This window comes from Marmota flaviventris, chromosome 18, assembly GCF_047511675.1.
Source record: "Marmota flaviventris isolate mMarFla1 chromosome 18, mMarFla1.hap1, whole genome shotgun sequence".
NCBI lineage: Eukaryota > Metazoa > Chordata > Mammalia > Rodentia > Sciuridae > Marmota > Marmota flaviventris.
In genome coordinates, this window is record NC_092515.1 from 28,024,931 (window position 1) to 28,040,171 (window position 15,241).

The window sequence follows — 15,241 nt, forward strand, 5'->3', positions numbered from 1 at the left end:
GGAAACCCAGTATAAGGGATCCACACTTTTATGAGTTTTACCTCCTAAAGCTCTAAGTCCTCCCACTGAACATACAGCAAAGGCAAGTTTTGAAAGACACCATTATTCCATTCTTAAAAAGGTCTGCCCTCAGGAGAAATGTTTAACCAGAGCTTAACACACTGGTTGTTAGTTTGGGAGGTTTTTTTTGTTTGTTTATTTTGGCATCAAGGTGTTTAACCACTGAGCCACACCCCCTCACCCCTTTTTGTATTTTATTTAGAGACAGTGTCTCTCACTGAGTTGCTTAGGGCCTTGCTAAATTGCTGATGCTGGCTTTGAACTTGTGGTCCTCCAGCCTCAGCCTCCCCAGCCACTGGAATTACAGATATGTGCCACTAGGCACATCCCAGGTCATTTCATCAGAGCTTAACTAACCTGTGCAAAGGAAAATTCCAACTCCAACCCACTCAGATAATCCTGATCCAATTAAGAGGGAGAGAGAAAAATTGAAATTCACAAATGAAGTTCACATTCCAGAGGCACAGGCTACAGAATATCTCCCTTCCCCGACATCTTACACCATGTTATTGAAGACATATTTACAGCAATTTCTTTTACTCAGTTTATCACATGTGGCTATCAAGAAAAAATTAAGGGGCTGGGGTTGTGGTTCAGTGGTGGAGTGCTTGCCTAGCATGTGTGAGGCCCTGGGTTCAATCCTCAGCACTGCATATAAATACATAAAATAAAGGTCCATCTATAACTAAAAAAAAATACTTTAGAAAAAATTAAAATACTACAGAGGAATCAGACAGACAAAAGAAATTAAAGGGATATGCATAGGAAAAGAAGAACTCAAACTCTATATGCCGACATGATTCTATATTTAGAAGATTCAAAAAACTCCACCAGAAAACTTCTAGAATTAATAAATGAATTCAACAAAGTAGCAGGATATAAAATCAATACCCATAAATCAAATGCATTTCTATACACAAGTGATGAATCCACTGCAAGAGAAATTAGGAAAACTACCCCATTCAAAATAGCCTCAAAAAATATAAAATGCTTGGGAATCAATCTAACAGAAGAGGTAAAAGACCTCTACAATGAAAACTACAGAACACCAAAGAAGGAAATTGAAGAAGACCTTAGAGGATGGAAAGATCTCCCATATTCTTGGGTAGGCAGAATTAATAGTCAAAATGGCCATACTACCAAAACTGTTACACAGATTTAATGCAATTCCTATTAAAATCCAAATGACATTCTTCATAGAACTAGAAAAAGCAATCATGAAATTCATTTGGAAAGAGACCCTGAATACCCAAAGTAATCTTTGGCAAAAAAAGTGAAGCAGGAGGCATCACAATACCAGACCCTAAACTATACTACAGAGAAACAGTAACAAAAACAGCATGGTATTGGCAAGAAATAGATATATAGACCAACGGTACAGAACAGAAGACACGGAGACCAACCCACATAAATACAGTTATCTCATACTAGACACAGGTGCCAAAAACATACATTGGAGAAGGAATAGCCTCTTCAACAAATGCTTCTGGGGAAAGCTGGAAATCCATATGTAGCAAAATGAAATTAAACCATTTTCTCTCCCCATGCACAAAACTCAACTCAAAGTGGATCAAGGACCTAGGAATTAGACCAGAGACCCTGCACCTCATAGAAGAAAGAGTAGGCCCAAATCATCATATCAGATTAGGCCCCAACTTCCTTAATAAGATTCCTATAGCAAAATAATTAAAACCAAGAATCAATAAATGGGATGGGCTCAAACTAAAAAGCTTCTTCTCAGCAAAAGAAACAATCACTGAGGTAAAGAGAGAGCCTACAGTATGGGAGCAAATTTTTACCACATACACATCAGATAGAATGCTAATCTCTAGGATATATAAAGAACTCAAAAAACTTAATACCAAAAAAACAAACAACCCAATCAATAAATGGGCTAAACTGAACAGACACTTCTCAGAAGATATATAAGCAATCAACAAATATATGAAAAAGTGTTCATCTTTAGTAATTAGAGAAATGCAAACCAAAACTACTCTAATATTTCATCTCACTCCAGTCAGAATGGCAGTTATCCTCAGGAATACAAGCAATAATAAGTGTTGGAAAGGATTTTGGGGAAAAGGTACACTCATACATTGCTGGTAGGACTGCAAATTGGTGCAGCCAATTTGGAAAGCAATATGGAGATTCCTTGGAAAGCTGGGAATGGAACCACCATTTGACCCAACTATTCCCCTTCTTGGACTATACTCAAAAGACCTAAAAAGAGCATACTACAGGGACACAGCCACATCAATGTTCAAAGCAGCACAATTTGCAATAGCTAGACTGTGGAACCAACCTAGATGCCCTTCAATGGATGAATGGATAAAAAAAAAAAAATGTGGCATTTATACACAATGGAATATTACTCAGCACTAAAAAATAACAAGATCATGGCATTTTCAGGGAAATGGATGGCATTAGAGCAGATTATGCTAAGTGAAGTTTGCTAATCCCTAAAAAACAAAGGCCGAATGTCTTCTCTGATATAAGGGGGGTGACTCAAAATGGGATAGGGAGGAAGAGTATGAGAAGAAGATTATCACTAAATAGGGAAGAGAGGTGGGAGGGAAGGGGAGGGAGAAGGGGAATTACACGGAAGAAGGAAGGAGACCCTCATCGTTATACAGACAATGGAATATTATCCAGCACTAAAAAGAAATGAACTATCAAGCCAAGAAAAGACATGGAGGAATCTTAAGTGCATATTACTAAGTTAAAGAAGTCAATTGAAGAAAGTTGCATTCCGTATATGCCATTCTGAAAAAAAAAAAAAAACTATGAATACAGTAAATGCATTTTCCCCACAAGCTGGGGGAAAGAGGAACGAACAGGTGGAACAAAGAGCATTTTGATAGTAGTGACACAACTCTATATAATACTACAGTGTTGGATATATGTCATTATAAAATTTGTCCAAACCCATAAAATGTACAACACCAAGAGAGAATCATGAATCATAATGTAAACTAGGGACTTTAGGTGATAATGGTATGTCAAAGTAGATTTATCAGATTTACCCACTGGTGGGAATGGTACTGATATGAACAAGGCTATTCTATACCTTCCACCTAATTTTTTTGTGGGGAGAGGTACTGGGATAGAACCCAGGGACAGGGTCTCAACTAAATTGCTGAGGCTGGTCTCAAATTTGCAATTCTCCTGCCTAAGCCTCCCAAGTCGCTGGGATTACACATATGCACCACCATACCACACACCAGGTTCCACTCAATTTTGCTGTGAACCTAAAATAACTCTTAAAATGAAGTCCAGTTTTTAGAAAATGGTTAAGATGGTAAATTTATGTTATGTATATCTTTTTTTTTAATTAATTTATTTTAGTTTTTCGGCGGACACAACATCTTTTGTTTGTATGTGGTGCTGAGGATCGAACCCGGGCCGCACGCATGCCAGGCGAGCACGCTACCACTTGAGCCACATCCCCAGCCCTGTTATGTATATCTTAACACACACATACACACAAAAAAAGGGAGGTGGTTCAGTGAGTGGTTAAGTGCTCTTGGGGGTCAATCCCCAGTACCAAAAAAAAGAAAAGTATAGTCAACCGCACGACCAGCACGCTAGCTTCATACAAGAGATTTGAAGCATAGAAGTTAACTAGTGAGATCAAAATAAACACACAAACTCAATTTACCTTTTTCTTTGACCAGGTCTGAGACGGCCCTCCCTCTGGCTCCTGCCTCGAGCCACCCGGTGGGGCAGTGAGGCTTACTCAGGACTAGCAGGAGAGAGAGAGAGAGAGACAGGGCATGCCAGAGAGTGGCCTTTTATTGGGGAACAAGAAATTCAGGGGAAAATTCCATCCAATGAAGGTCGAGGGGGACAGCATTCCAAGGTCAGGGTCAGTGATTGGTCTCAGGGTCAATGGTCATTCACACCTCCACACGGACCCTGGAAAGGGTGGGGATTAGTTCCGACACAGTTTAACCAGAACGCCTGACACCCAATCAGGGAGGTGCCCAATCACGTGCGGGAATGGCTTCCCACAGTATAGAATAAAATATTATAAAAGAAAATAATTTTTTCAGCTTGTTCTTTATTAATGTTTCTAGTATATTCTGTTCTCTACTGTAAACAACAATATTACACTCTTGGAAATTGCTGAAAGAGTAGGCGTTAAGTGTTCTCATCACAAATAAACAAGTATGTGAGGTAATATGCATGTTAATTACTTTAGTTTAACCATTCCATCATTTATACATATTTCAAAAATATAATGTTATACCATAAAGATATATGGGTTTTGTCAATTTTAAAAAATAAAAATTTAAAAATGAAGTTTATTATGTTCTATATAATAAATATATGATAGTTTTTAAAAAACAAGAAGAGTTTTGTTTGGGGTTTATCTTTCTTAATATTTATTGAAAAGAAAAATCCTTTCTCTATTGTGGTCACCCTAAAGAGGATAGATGGACCTCCCAACCAAAATTCAGTTTAGGTATTGACACAGATGACACCACACCACCTTTGTACTGACAGGATATGAAACTGTGGCTCCATACAGATCCAAAACCATCTTGACAGAGCAAAAACAGGAGACCTTCTCAATTTTTATTGTGGCTGGAAGATGGGGCTTAACTGAGAGTTCTTACATATGAGCTTCAAGAGGCATGTGTAGTTTGAATATCCTGTGAGTTCTAAAGGAAGAAATTAAAAAAAAAAAAAAAAGCCCCTGGGCTTTCTTATCGATTTCATCAGATGAGGGACAGAAGGAAAAATGAGTGGTGAAGTTTCAAGGATATCAGCAATCAAGCATCAAAAATAGTCAGGCATGCTGTGGTTACACACAACTATAATAACGTTTACTTGGGAGGCTGAGGCAGGAGGAGTCCAAGTTAGAGGCCAGTCCAGGCAACTGAGTAAAACCCTATCTCAAAATAAAATGGGGGAAACAAAGATCTGAAGATGTAGATGTAGCACAGTGCTTACCTATCACATATGAAATTCTGGGTTCAATCCCCAGTACTGGGCTGGGGATATAGCTCAGTTGGTAGAGTGCTTGCCTCACATGCACAAGGCCCTGCGTTCAATACCCAGTACCACCAAAAAAAAAAAAAGATGTTCAGTTACAAATTTTCAGTAGATGGGGTAGAGAGAGAAGATGGGAGGGGAGGGGAGGGGAGGGGAGGGGATGGGGGATAGTAGAGGATAGGAAAGGCAGCAGAATACAACAGACACTAGTATAGCAACATGTAAAACAGTGGATGTGTAACCGATGTGATGCTGCAATCTGTATACGGGGTAAAAATGGGAGTTCATAACCCACTTGAATCAAAGTGTGAAATATGATATGTCAAGAACTATGTAATGTTTTGAACAACCAACAATAAAAATTAAAGGGAAAAAAATCCCCAGTACTGCAAAAATAAATTTATTACAATTCACTCCCTAATGTTTACCTGATCACTAAAGTGTGCAGTTTAACTGAATGTGAATTTGTTTATAAACAAGTCATTATAGTACTATATGAGACCTGCAGAGGAGTTAACACCTGTTTCTAGACAGTCAGGGTAGAGCTGGCCTCAGCTAACAAAATAATTTTTCAAGAATTTAACCAAGATGGCAGGGCCTTATACTATGTTTAGGGCAACAACCCATGCTCTTTTTGTGAAATCCTTTTTAAGTATTTATATGTCTTGAATGAGTTTGACAAGTCAATCTCTTGGGGGTTAGAGATGTAGCTCATCAGGCCTCTTTCCCAGCACACACAAGAGCCTGGGTTCAAGCCCCAGCACCACACACACAAAAAGTTACACATCAATCTCTTCAGAGGCAGATAATATCAATGATATGTCTTACCTGTGTTTTTGGAAAAAGCTGGATATTTTTAAGATCTTGCTTATAAAGATGTATGTGATGGCAGGGCTATTGAGGAATAGGGACCTTATAGGTGGCTAGGAAAGTGTTATATTTCCTGAAAATGAAAGCAAACTACAGCTGAGAGACTCCTGTAATAGGGACTGTTCAAAATATGTTAGCCAAACCTATGCAGAGTGCCTATGAGTTATATAGTAGAAAGACTCAATAATTTCAATAATATTGGGTATGGAGGCCTTGACAAATAGAACTATAGCATTAAGGGGCAGCAATCAACTGTGAGGCATTATTTACTTTTTCCAAGTTTAAAAAGAAAGTAAAATTGGATTATTAGATGGGCAAGCCAAGAAGATAACAATCCCTTCTCTAAGTGGGTCTTATATACCAATTTTCAATCCATCAAGGCCCTTTTTTAAATTTATATTGGGCCGGGCTGGGGATGTGGCTCAAGTGATAGCACGCTCGCCTGGCATGCGTGCGACCCGGGTTCGATCCTCAGCACCACATACAAACAAAGATGTTGTGTCCGCTGAAAAAATAAAAATAAATATTAAAATTCTCTCTCTCTCTCCCCCCGTCCCTCTCTCTTTAAAAAAAAAAAATTATATTGGGCCATATTAACTGCTTGAATTAGCAGGGAAGATCTTCAGGGTTTCATGTGCTCCAGCTGGTGTTAAGTGCCATATACTTAAATGCCCTTGGGTTCAATCCCCCATACCACATTAAAAACAAAAGAACAAACAAACAAAGAAAAAAAACACCAAATTTTGGAACTTTTTCAGTTTTTTTGTTTCATTAGTCTTTCTGGAGGTTTAGTAGAGTCTTCCATGTTACTGCTGTTTCCTTTCCCTGTGCCACAACAAAAAAATTCTCTCAAGGGCATACACAAGGCAATAAAAGAACTCTATTTTCAAATTTTCAAGGTCAATATTCTTTCACTACATAATGTCCAACGCCTTGAAAAGAATCATTTCAATTATTTCACCTGTTTTTTTTTTACAGTTGTTTCAAGGGGGAGGAAAAATCTCTGTTACTATGACTCCACGAAAAATGAAAGTCTTTTCTAATTTTTTTTCCTTTAAGAAAATTTTGATTCATATAGTTATGAGAAACACTACAGAGACTCCTTATATATTGTGTCTAGTTTCCTCCAATAGTAACACCTTGCAAAAAAAAATAGTATAATAAATACCACAACTAGAATTTTTTTTTTGGGGGGGGGGAGTTGTTGGGGATTGAACCTAGGGCCTTGTGAATACATACTCCTAGTTCCTACAACCAGGATATTGATATTAATACAATTCACTGATTTCATTCAGACATTTCCATATTCTAATATTTAAATTCCCTATAAGAGAATCTGTTGAAGAGATGTCACCCCCAAATAATGAAGATCCTTGAATTAAGATTTATCAAACCCCAAAATGAATTTCAACAAAACAGTATCTGCAAGAATAAGTACAGTTCTCCCTTATTTGTAATTGTACTTTCTCCCGTTTTAGTTACTGGCAGTCAACCAAGGTTTCAAAATATTACATGAAAAATCACAGAAATAATTTATAAAATTAAAATTACATGCCTGAATGGCATGAAATCTTATGCCAACATGTTTCATGCCACATGGGATGTGAATCATCCCTTTGTTCACTGTTTCTATCTACCTATTAGTCAGTAGCTCCAGGTTATCAGACCAACTGTCTTGGTACAGCAATGCATATTTCCAAGTAACTCTTACTTTACTTAATAATGACACCAAAGAACAAGAATAGTGATGCTAGCAATTTTATTTCAGTTTATTCCTTTATCTGTTCTATTTTATTAGTTCTTCTAATATCTTACTATGCCTAATTTATACATTAAAACTTACCATGGGTATGCATATATATATAGGGAAACAACAATAAATATATAAGGCCTTGGAACATATCCCGTGAGAATAAGGAGGAACTGCTATATAGCCAAAAAATTGTAAAAAAGCCAATTCTTCTCTGTTTTTATCTAATAAAGCTTAGCTGTCATACTTTATATTCATGTATTTATAAATGCCTAATACTCTAGTGTATAAACATGTTGTCTAATTAGCTAACAAATTCTAGTATTCCTTTTTCAATAAAAATATTGTAAGAGTATTTCATTGTACCTAGACATACTGTCTATTTAAGATGCTGCTGAAATTGTAAATAATATAGCCAAAACAACAATGAACAATAATAGTTTTTTAAAAAAAATACTGCAAAAGCCTGTATTTTAGAGAATAAAATCCTTAATAACTAATTTATAAAACACAACTAAACTCCAGATATACTCAAGTCCATATTTTATTAAGTATGACTCATGGCTCTTTCAAACTACAACTAAAAATTATTTTTTTAAAGTAAAATATGCCATAGATAGGTGTGGTACATTTGCTTGTTTTTCATTTTACATCTCAGTTCAAATGAAATTCAAAGACAATTAACTCATTGCTTAAAATTCAACATATCAGGACTGGAACTGTAGCTCAGTGGTAGAGCACTTTCCTAGCAAATGTGAAGCACTGGGTTCAATCCTCAGCACCACATAAAAATAAACAAACAAAATAAAGCTATTATGTCCATCTACAACTAAAAACATTTTCTAAAAAATTCAAGATATGAGGAAAATCATATGACCTTATTCAAAACTAGCAGAGACTTTTCTAGTTAAGGATATGCTGATATTCAATTAAAAAGGTTGATTTCCACTAGTTAATGAAAATATTTAATATAAACATCCCATCTACTGAACTAATTATCACCTCCCACAACAAACAAAAACAATCACTACTTCCACAAAATCCATTTATGAAAAGAAAGTTTACTGTAAAAACACTTATAAAATGGGTTGAACAAGCTGGATAGCATTAATCCAAGGGTTAATTACAATATAATTTGTATTTTGTGTTGAAGATAATTATTGATAAATTATTCTAATCCTGTATTTCCAGGAATTTAAGAAGGAAAATTAAAGTTAAAATATTTATTGATAAAATTGTGGGGCACTCATAAACAAGAATTATGGCATTTGCCAGTAAAAGAATGGTACTGTAAAAGGAGGGAACTGCTAAGTGAAATAATCCAGTCCCTCCAAAAATCAAAGTCAGAATGTTCTCTTTGATATGTGAATGCTAACCCACAACAAGAAAGGGGAAGATTAGAAGTTTACTATGAAGGTCAGAGAGGGAGGATGAGAATAAAAAAGAGAGTAGAATGAACCAAACGTATCTTTCCTATCCTTACATATGAATAGACAACCAATGTAACTCCATATCATATACAACCATAATCATGGGATCCTAATTGGAACAAGTTATACTTATTCTATGTATGTATAATATATCAAAATACACTTTACTGTCATGTGTATCTAGAAAGAAACAAACAAACCAGCATGTTTATGGACCATCTGGCCCGGACTTGCTCCCATCATTCCCTAAACTGGCTAGCTTTTTAGGAACAGAAAGGGGGCATTCACTGTCCTCTCACTAACTCCAGTTGATTTTTCTAACAATTACTCAGCACCATGCTAGGGTATTTGCATGAATGAATGGCAAATATTTTTATGAGGAGGATGATATTGAGGACCATATCTTCCTTAAACCTTAACTGTCTAAAATATCAAAGCAAAATTTGAGTGCTGGTTTTAATGACTATGATGGACTCTACTCTCTGGGTATTTGTGCTTTTCCTTCTTCTAATTATAGATTTACCTAGACCCAGGATTCCATTCATTCTCTTAACCCTGTCCACAGCTCCTTGAGCACCCTGTATGAAAGTTTCTTCACCTTACTCTCTTTCCTCCTCACAGAGCACATGAAGTGCATATTTGTAATTTTATTTATGATAAAAAAGTATTGCTATCACATTTGTTGTTCTTATTGTTTTACTTGATCAATTAAGCATAAAAAATATGCAACCATGGGGCTGGCATTGTGACTCAGCAGGAGATACAGCACTCGCCTAGCACGTGCCAGGCGCTGGGTTGGATCCTCAGCACCACAGAAAAATAAATAAATAAAATAAAAGTATTTTTAAAAAAATAAAAAAATAAAGGTATTGCATCCAACTAGAACTAAAAAATATTTTTAAAAAATCATGCAACCATAAAAAAATTGTGGAGCACTATATTAAATGATTCTTTGAACACAGGTTGTTTTTATATTTTCAAAGTAAGACTGAAGGAAACTATTAAGAAAAAAAGTCAAAAAAAAAAAGAAAAGAAAAAAAGACCTTGTCTTATTTTGTTTCCTTTTAAAGCGGCTTTAAAATTCTATAATTCTTCTCAACCTTTTATTATTTTAAGAACCAAAAATCATTTGTCAGTAGACATACAACAAAAAATATTCTATGAACAGTCTCTAAAATAAAAATAAAAAATCTGTTCTATACCAAAAACCAAATAGGAGAAAACTAAGGTAAAAATTAAAACTTATGAACAAAAATTACTAGATAGGACAAATATCATGTGATTCAACTTCTGTGAGCAAATTCAGAGACAGGAAAAAAAAAAAAAAAGAGGTTACCAGGGGAGTAGGGTATAGAAAAGTATGAGAAGTTATTATTTAATGGACACAGTTTCTCTTTGGGATGATGAAAAAGTTCTGGAAATTCATAGTTGTGATGGCTGCACAACACTATGAATGTACATAACACTACTGAATTATATGCTGAAAAATCATTAAAATGGTAGTTATGCATATTTTACCACAATTCTAAAAAATATTAAAAGAATAGTAATAATTTTGAATAAAATATACACATCACAAAGACTTAGTAAACTGAGTGATAAGAAAAACAGATATGAAACACCTTGAAAATGAAAAGTAAAAAACACTGATCAGGGTCTCAATTTTGATACTCCTAATATTTTTGTTGGGGGATTTGAGGTTTTATTTTTCATTTTGGAGGTTTGGAGTTTTTGCTTTTTCATTATTTATTTATTCTAATTGTGTCTGTATGACAGCAGAATGCATTTTGATTCACTGTACACAATTGCAGCACAATTTTTCTTTCTCTGGTTGTACACCATGTAGCATCACACAATATGTGCAGTCATACATGTACCTAGGGTAATGGTGTCCATATTTCACAATCTCTCCTGCCCCCCATTCTTCCTCCCTTCTCCTTCCTCCCCTTTGCCCAATCAAAGTTCCTCCATTTTTCCAATGCCTGCCCCTACATTATGGATCAGCATCCACTTATCAGAGAGAACATTCAGTCTTCGTTTTCTGGCTTACTTTGTTTAGCATGATATTCTCCAACTCTATCCATTTACCTGCACATGCCATAATTTTATTCTCTTTTAATGCTGAGTAATATTCCATTGGGTATATATACCACAGTTTCTTTATCCATTCATCTATTGAAGGGCATCTAGGCTGATTCCAAAAAATAAAACAATTTTGTGGGGTTTTTTTTTTTTTTGTGTGTGTGTGTGTGTGTGTTTTGGTTTTGGTTTTGGTTTTTGGAGTGCTGGAAATTAAATTAAGGGCCTTGCACACACTAGGCAAGCACTTGACCACTGAGATACATCCTGCTCCTCTATTTAAAACTTAAAGCATAGTTTCATAACCAGAGTTAAGTATTAATAATAAAAAAAAGAACCCTCACCTTTAAAAAAAAAAAATTAGAGTCAAGCAGTAGCACATGCCTGTAATCCTAGCAACTCAGGAGGCTAAAGCAGAAGAATCACAAGTTCAAGGCCAGCATCAGCAACTTATCGAGGCCCTAAGCAACTTAGTGAGACCTGTCTTAAAATGAAAAATCAGAAGGGGTGGGGACATGGTTAGTGGTTATAAGTACCCCTGGTTTCAATCTCCAGTAAACTGCCCCCGCCAAATTAGAAAGCATCCCGTTATAATCAAAAAACAATTTTACTTTCTTCAGTTATTTTTACTAAAATGAATACTAGTTCCTTTAACTAACACGATGTATTCCAATTTATGTAATATTTGGTATACTCAAAAGAATATATGTGGGCTGGGTTGTAGCTCGGTGGTAGCGCACTTGCCTGGCATGCATGAGGCATTGGGTTTGATTCTCAGCACCACATACAAATAAATAAAATAAAGGTCCATCAACAACTAAAAAATATTTTTAAAAAAGAATATATGTAACATACTGTAACATTTTGTTTTTAACAAAATACTCACAAGTGTTTACTTACACAAAAAACAATTAATGAATTGGGCATCACCCCAAACCAACAGAAGTTCAGAGAGCTCCACCTGAGCTCATAGAGTATAGTGATGCACACCTGTAATCCCAGCAATCTGGGAGGCTGAAGAAGGAGAATTGAAAGTTCCAGGCCAGCCTAAGCGATTTAACAAGACCCTGTTCTCAAGGAAAAAAAAAAAAGTTTTAAAGTAGGGTTGGGGAGGTAAAGCACCTGTGGTTTCAACCCCCAGTACCAGGGAAAAAAAAAAAAAAAGAAGAGAGGACTCCACCCATCAATATAAGTAGGCAGTATTTCTAGACAAAAAAAAAAAAAAAAAGGAAAGAAAAAAATACAGAAATATCTTAAATAGTTACAGGTCTCAACTGCCTACTTTGGGCATAATATGAGGCCCAAATGTGGACATGATAAGTCCCGTGTGAGCTATATCATTTAAATATATACACACACACACACATAAATATATATTATCATTAATATATACCACACACACTTATGTCTTTCCACAATGTAAAAATTTACTGAATAACAATAACGTCATAAGCTACATCACTTTCATCCACTTCAACTCATCAAAATACTCATGGTTCATTTGTGTTATGACCAAAGCAATCACAATTCTTTTATTCCATTCCAATCTTAACTACTATTAACTATAATACTCAAGTCACATATCACATTTTACATAGTGATTTAGAAGTTACAAAACTTCTAAGAAACGGTTAACAGTGGTCACAGGGTTCCAAGAGGCAGAACTGAGAGCAAAGGCAGAGGGCTGAATATATATGCAAAAGAGTCAATGCAGGTGGGTTAGATAAGATTAAGAACCAATCAAAGAACTTGTTCAGGGCACAGAACCCTCAGGGTACAAAACTGTTCGAGTCCAAATGGTCTGGACAGCAGGCAGTATTGAAGTGGGCCACATCAAACAGGGAGACTGATCAGATCTAAAGACCTAGGGAGTTAGGAGTTTGTGGCCTGTCAATCTCGTGGTCTAACAAGATGAGGGATTGTAGTGTACCCACTCATACCACTAACTTAGGTGCCTCTCCTTTTGTGTTTTTTTTTTTTCTTTTTTTATATTTATTTTTTAGTTGTAATTAGACACAATACCTTTATTTTCTTTATTTTTATGTGGTGCTGAGGATTGAACCCAGGGCCTTGCACGTGGTAGGCAAGCGTTCCACCACTGAGCCACAACCCCAGCCCACTTTTATGTGTTTTAGGTAAGGAATTGCACCATTCAGAGGTCTGATATATCTGTTAAATTCTAGGGCCTGCTTTCAAGAGTTTTATACACCCATGCATCCATGTGCTTCTGATTTAGTTCAGATATTCCGCAGGTGTATTATTATTATTATTATAGCAAAACTAATTTGTTATCAGTTTGTGCTTAGGATCTTGCTGTGCAGTTGGATATTATTCTTTTTGACAAATTTTATAAGTCCAATGTCTGGTGGTTATCTATTTGCCCAGACAAGTCACCAAGTCATTCTGCCTTAGCCCTTGCACCAAAATGGCATAGCTAAAAGCAAACTGATAGAGTACAAAATGGAAAAACTCAGGGCTAGGCACTGCTGTTCTATACAACAGAGTAATTCAGAGCAGGGCACAGCTTGCTCTCCATGTATTCTGATCAATTGGCAGCCCATGACTGGTTGAGACTCAGCAATTTGTCACAAGAATATACACTTAAGTTGGTTACAGCTTATTTACAAACTAAAGTCAAGGTTAGCTAGATAGGAGTCAGGTTTAGGCTAAATTTAATTTAACAATACCCAATGAGCTCCTTTCAAATGAAACTGAGCCTTTTTTTTTTTTTGTGTGTGTGTGTGTGTGTGTGTGTTACTGGAGATTTAATCCAGAGCCTACTACAACCTAGGCAAGTGCTCTACCACTAAGCTATATCCCAAACAATTAAAAAAAATTTTTTTTTGATACAGGGTCTTGCTAAATTGTCCAGGATGGCCTTTAAAATTATGATCCTCTTGCCTCAGTTTCCTGAGCAGCTGAGACTACAAACATGTACCACTGCATCCAGTTTCATCTGCTTTGGTTATAAGCAGTTCTGTTCAACACTGTACTAGAAGTTCTAACCAGATCAATAAGGCAAGAAAAATTTTAAAAAGGCACCTAAGCTGAAAAAGAAGCAAAACTATCTCTATTTGCAGGTAATATTGGCAGATGTAAGAAAAAAAAAACTCAAAATCAGCCTTATTTCTATATACAAGCAATGACCAATCCAAAAAACAATTAATTTATAAGACTATCAAAAAGAATAAAATAATACACAGCCAGGCACCACAGTGAGTACTAGTAACAGAAACTAAGGCAGGAGAATCAAGGATCACCTGAGCCCAGGAGTTCAAGGCCTGCCTATTAAATATACTGAGAGCCTGTCTCTTCTGGGAAAAATTGAAATAAAACACTTAGGAATAAATTTAACCAAGGAAATACAAGACTTATATACACTCAAAATTACAGGACATTGCTGAAATCTTAGCGTAAATAAACGGTAAGACAACCCTTTATGTAAGACAACATTAATTAAAGACCTAATATTAAGATTCCAATACTCCAAAAAGCAGTCTATAAAATCAGTGCAATCCTACCAAAATTCCAATAGTCTTTTTTTTGCAAAAATGCAAACTCTGATCTTAAAATTAATATAGAATTATATAGGATCCTTAGAAGCCACAACAATCTTAAAAAAGAAGAACAAAATTGAAGGATTCACTTTTTATTTCCAATCTTTTTCAAATTCATTTATGGTCAACTGATTTTCCGTAACAATGCCACCATCATTCAATAAGGGAAAAAACCCCTCTTCAACCAATGGTGCCAAGAAAACTAGATATCCATATACAAAACAAGGAAGTCAAACCCTTACCTTAAATCATAAATGAAAATTAACTCAAAATTAATTAGAGACCTATTTAATAGAACAACTAAAGTATAAAACTCTTAGATGAAAAATGGGGTAAATCTTCATGATCTTGGGTTTGAAAATACTTTCTTAGTTGTGACAATAAAAGCACAAGCAGCTACATCAAATTGGACTACATCAAAATTTAAAACTTCTGAGCATCAAAAGACTATCAAGAAAATAAAAAAGAAAACCTACACAATGAGTTTTTGCCAATAT